The sequence below is a fragment of the Belonocnema kinseyi genome, chromosome 6 (assembly GCF_010883055.1).
Source record: "Belonocnema kinseyi isolate 2016_QV_RU_SX_M_011 chromosome 6, B_treatae_v1, whole genome shotgun sequence".
Lineage (NCBI taxonomy): Eukaryota > Metazoa > Arthropoda > Insecta > Hymenoptera > Cynipidae > Belonocnema > Belonocnema kinseyi.
The window spans coordinates 54,445,659-54,451,291 of NC_046662.1; positions in this window are offsets into that span (position 1 = coordinate 54,445,659).

The window sequence follows — 5,633 nt, forward strand, 5'->3', positions numbered from 1 at the left end:
CAATTTCACTTTGGGATCATTCAACATCATATCATGGATTTTTTCGACATTTTCTGGTGTAGTGACCTCTTTTGAGCGCCCAGATCGTTCAGCATCAACTGTTCTCCTACAACCACAACGAAACTCGGTAAACCACTTATGAATCGTACCAATCGACGGTGCAGTGTCCGAATAATACTTATCCAGCTTGGCCTTGGTCTCGGATATCGTTTTCTTGCGAAGATAGTAGTGTTTGATCAATACTCGAAACTCAGATTTTTCCACATTAAAAAAAACTCAGAGGTTAGTCGCTTCTCAGTGCTGTAACTTGTAAATGCGTAAACATAAAAGGCTGAAGTTTTGACAGGCGTCATTTGAAGGATCAAGCTCGACGAAAATGGTTCACATTAGTGAATACTAATGCCATCTCTTAGAATTTTTAGGTACTTATCAGACTGCCTAGTAGGTGATTTTTGAATCATTAAAAAAGGTATTATTTAAGCACTTATATTGTTTAAATATTTATAATTTGTTTAAACAATCAGTTGACAACAATTCCAACTGTCTGACAACTAGATGTCTAATCTGGAATACTTTCGAATGGAAATAAGTTTTTCGAAATGTAAAAATTCCAATTTAAACATTGTTTTTACCCCCTCCACTCTGACTCGAAAAATCCCTTGAAAATGAATTTTAAAATGGGGTACTTATTGTCCCAGAAAAAAACTGAAGGTATCGTTCAAGGCCTCTCATCTATATTTCTAGGTGATTTTCGAATCATAAAAAAATGTATTATTTAAGCAATTATATTGTTTATAATATTTATAATCTGTTTAAACAATCAGTGAACAACAATTCCAACTGACTATAAAATATTCCAGATTAGATATCCAGTTGTCAGTCAATTATAATTGTTGTTCACCGATTGTTTAAAAAAATTGTAAATATTATAAACAATATAATTGTTTGAATAATACATTTTTCTAATGATTCAAAAATCTCCTAGAGATATGGATGAAAGGCCTTTAACGATACTTTAAGGTTTTTGCTGTGACAATTTGTTCGTTCGGGCTATATGTCTGAATATAGAAATTGATTTGAGAAGGCTTTTTCGGCATTCAGTGAGATTGGAGGGGATACAAACAATGTCTGATGGATGAAGTGTTGACCATGTTTGTTTCGTTAAAGCTCAAAATAGTATTAATTTTTATTTAGTTTGCGTTATCTGATTTTACTTAACATTATTGTACATTAAATTGTGAATGATGAAAAAAATATAAAGATTTCATTTGTTTAAATAATTTTTTTTGTTCATTCAAAAATTGCCTAGGGGTATTTTATTGAAATATAGAGTAATGTGCTTGAACATATTTTTGTAGCACATACGTTTGTTTATATTGCGTTCCCATTTGTTCGTAACTATAAAATTGTTTAAAAATCATTATTTTTGCATAATTCGAAAAACACCTAGAGGTATGGCTGATCCGAATCCAGATATGTTTTTATTTTTTTGATTGGACAATTACTTTTGTTGAAATAAATTCTCCAATTTTCAAATCTATATGTATAGCTAAATTCAGGGTCGTGATACTTTCGTTCCAACAGCAGATACTGTACAGTTATTGAAATTTGCTATAGCTTGACGCTTCGGTAGCTTCGATATGCTTAGTGTTTGTCGCGTTTGTTGCCGTTTAAATACATCGCGCCTTCTACCGCTGGCTCCAACTTCCGTTCCAACTCCCCCTCCACAAAGCCTTTGTCATGTCCCTCACTACAGGGTCCCTAGGAATACATTTGTTTTAGTCCCAGATCTGAAAACATTTTTTGTGTGTGGCCTATTCCTGGATCTTCTTCTAATCCATCGCCAGTGATGGTAGACACCTCAGCACAGGTACTCCAGTATGAGAGGTGCAAACTTCTACAAGTTATACAACCCTAGCGGCTGTAAATTACTGAGGCTATTTAGGGGTGGGTAGAGTTAGATTCTGATTGACCCAATTTGGATTCATAGGAAGACCTTCGCGGTCCTAGCCAGGCATATTTCAGTGATACAGACAGGCTTTCCCTAATCCAAGGACCCTCATTATACAGAGTAAGAAGTAGTGAAAAAGTGTAGAGGTAGTTATAACTTAAGCTCATTCCCTGGGCGATTTTGAGGGACGCCCGCCTCCCAGAGAGGTAGACACTTTAATTAGGCACTTCCAGAAGATCAAGATTCATCTGCATTATTAAAATAAATTAAATTTATTTCCAAAATAAAAGGGGGAGGGTCAGTAAGGCCGGTTTTTGGCCTAATTTATTTTTGGACCAAAAAATCTGAAAAAATCATGGTAGTATCTTATAAGTATCCCGAGTCGATTGCACGCTAAATGGACTACCCTCCACCCCCAAGCCACCCCCACCCCCCTACAAATATAGGAAACACCACTACCCACCAACTGTATTTTCGAGAGATTTGACACTCTTAAACATGTATTCTGAGGTTAGCTCGGGTTCACTATGGTTTCCGGGGTCGCCGAATACAAATCTGGCGTCCTTTGACTTTTATCGCGTCAGGTTCAAGGTCCACCATCGTACTCCTGATTATCGAGGGAACAATGGCAAAAAATGTCAAAAAAGACATCAAGCTCTTCTTAATTTGACACAGAAAAATACAGAAAATTCAAATCAATTTTAATTACCAAACCTTCTTCTCAGGAAATTTTAAGCTGTCAGTGCAATTCCATCACTGAAAAAAGTGCCGAGTTTTACAAGCCAGCTGACATTGACCTTCTACTACGGTCAGTGGACTATTGCTGGTTGTATTTTAGTTTCGTCTTTTAAAACGGCCATCTAAGGTCACCTGTAATTTAATTAAATTTCAAGAGCTGCCTATTCACTAGAAATTAGAAGCAGACTCAAGTTAAAATTTTTAATGAAGCGAAAAGCTTGCGAAACACATTTGAAGAAAAATCTACAAAGAACCAAGAAAGATCAATATTGTGTTAGCCTTCCTTTTAATGAAAAAAAGAGTCCCTTAGAAATTCTGAAAACACAGCCTTTCAACTTCTTTATACCCTTGAGTGCAAATTTGTAAAGGATCCCTTTCTTAAAGAAGAATACACTGAATGTATTCACGGTTATTTTGAAGCTTTACACATGACTCAGGTTCTTGATCATGAACCGATCTATCACGGTATTTATGTTTCACGTGATGCAGTGGTAAAAACAATTAGTCGCATCACAAAAGTTTCGGTTGTATTTGACGGGTCTATTAAAAAATCTTTCAGTGACGCCTTAAATGACTTTTGAATGTTTGGTCCAACCATATAGGAAGATCTGTTTTCAATAATTACCCACTTTGGATGCTTTCGTTACGCTCTTACTGCTAGCATCTAAAAAAAGTGTAGGTAAGTAAGATTATCGCTAAAAGATAGACTTTTCCGAAAGATCTTGTGGCATGATGAGCCTAAAGAAGATAAAAAATGTAAAGCTTAAATACAGTGCATCTTGGAACTGCTTACGCCTTCTTTCTTGTGATTCGTACCTCCATCAGTTAGACGATGATAGACGTGAATCATTTCCTATCGCAGCCACAGTTTTAAAACGAGATTTCCCTGTAAGATAACCTTCACACAGGTGCAAAAACTTGCGAAGAAGCTATCAACCTTGGAAATACTTTAATCAGTTTTCTCAAGAGACGCGGTTTTAATCTGCAGAAATGGGAGTCAAACAATCCTGAATTAACACAAAATTTTTTATCAAAAATTCGAGGATTTTCATGTCCTTACACCCTTCTAAAAGCGTAAAGGCTTTATAGATCCACTTAGATGCTGCAAATGATATTTTTCATACAGTAGATTTTCCTTATTTAAAATAGCTGGCCACCGAACAATCCATTTTATCGCAATTTTAAAGCTTTTCGGCCATTTAGGCCTACTTGGTCTAGTCCTTGTTTTAGCCAAAATCTTGATCCAACAACTTTAGAAAACTCAACTTACGTGTTTTGGATCGAATATAAAGAATAATTGCAGCTTCACAGTGAGGTAAAATTTAGTGGCTTTATTTAAACTCTAGATACCACTAAAATCCAATTGAACGAAATTGCTCCTTTAAATGTGACCTCGCTACCTCGACTGGATTGATGCGCAGCGAATTTTCTAGAGAAATTGTAGGCTGCCGCAGTCAAGGTCTTTTCACTTAAAGTCGATATATTTCATTTCTGATCTTACTCAACCATGGTTCTCAATTGGATTAATGTGCCCTCTTATACCTTAAAAACTTTTGTGGCAAAGAGAGTTGCTGACATTTTAGCAGCAACTTACTTTCAAGATTGGGGTAAAGGGAGTAATTGTAACGGGCAAGGTTTTCAAGAATTCCTAACAAAGTCTTAGCCCACTGTCTTAGATTCACTCATAATTTAAAAATCAGGGACGACACTGTAAAAAAAAGGAAATATTGCCATCGAAGCATATACAATTTCCTTTCCAAAGATAATTAGAATTTCACCAGCGTCCGGGTTTCTCAAGTTCGAAGGTGGGCTAACTCACGCTCATCTACCGAGATCTCAAAATTGCCTTATAATCCTGCTAACTTGTTTCTTCAAATCACCAACAGACTGAGGTATTTGTTCAAAGAAATAGCTGAAAAGACGTTGTTATCTAATGGCCAGTTAATTTTAGTGGAAAAAATATTTTTACTTTTTAGTAAAATAAATCTTGGTTTTTGTGTTTATGTGTAGTTAGGTGTCTCAGCGGCTTGTGCGTGAGGGCGCCCACGCTTTTTTATGTATATGTGTAACAATCAGATATAGTAGTATGCAAATGTTTTTGGCCAACCAAAACAATACAGTTAATATTTAAATTTATATATCTCGAGCAAAATGCTTGTATAGTTTTCAGTAGAGATTTATCCTACTTACAATGAAAAACATATTTATTATTTCTAATAATTATAGTATTTGTAAGAAATCCATATTTTTTAAACTTGGGAATTTTATAATGTCTTGAATTTGACAGTGTCGGGTATTTTAAAATCTCGTGAATTTCCTATATCGAATATTTTTTATTTATTAAAAATAAGATAATTAAATGTTTTCTAAACGAAAATCTTGTTAATGTTGATTTTTTTTTAATATTGGGTTAAATTTGAAATAATAATTTCTAAAAAATTGTCAATTCAAGTTTTTTTTAAATCTTAATATTGTTTTTTCAAATATTGGTCTTGTGATGAACATATTGTTCCTGTATGGATATTTCGCATTGAGTAATGGTTTTTAAATTGTTGTTATTTTAAATTCAAATAATATATTAGCTTGAAAAGTTTTTCCAAAATATTTTTATTTTTTCTAAGTTTGCCTTAACATCAATTCGTTAAATAAATTTTAATTATGGATTTAAATTTATTTTAATTAACTGGAATTTATTTTAAATTCCGCTTTTTGCATTTCGTTTGGTTAATTAAATTCTTATCAATTTGATCGATTTCTTATGCGAAAAATTCTTTTTAAAGTACGATAGGAATCTTTGAACTATAAAAAATGTGTACTTTGATTATAAAATTCTTCCTATTACCCGGTATATTACTTAAGGGAAGAAAAACGTTTACGGGCTATTTCAGACCATTTCCAAATTTTCGCATTCTTCGCCCGATAAAATTTGAAAAAATTTAATTCT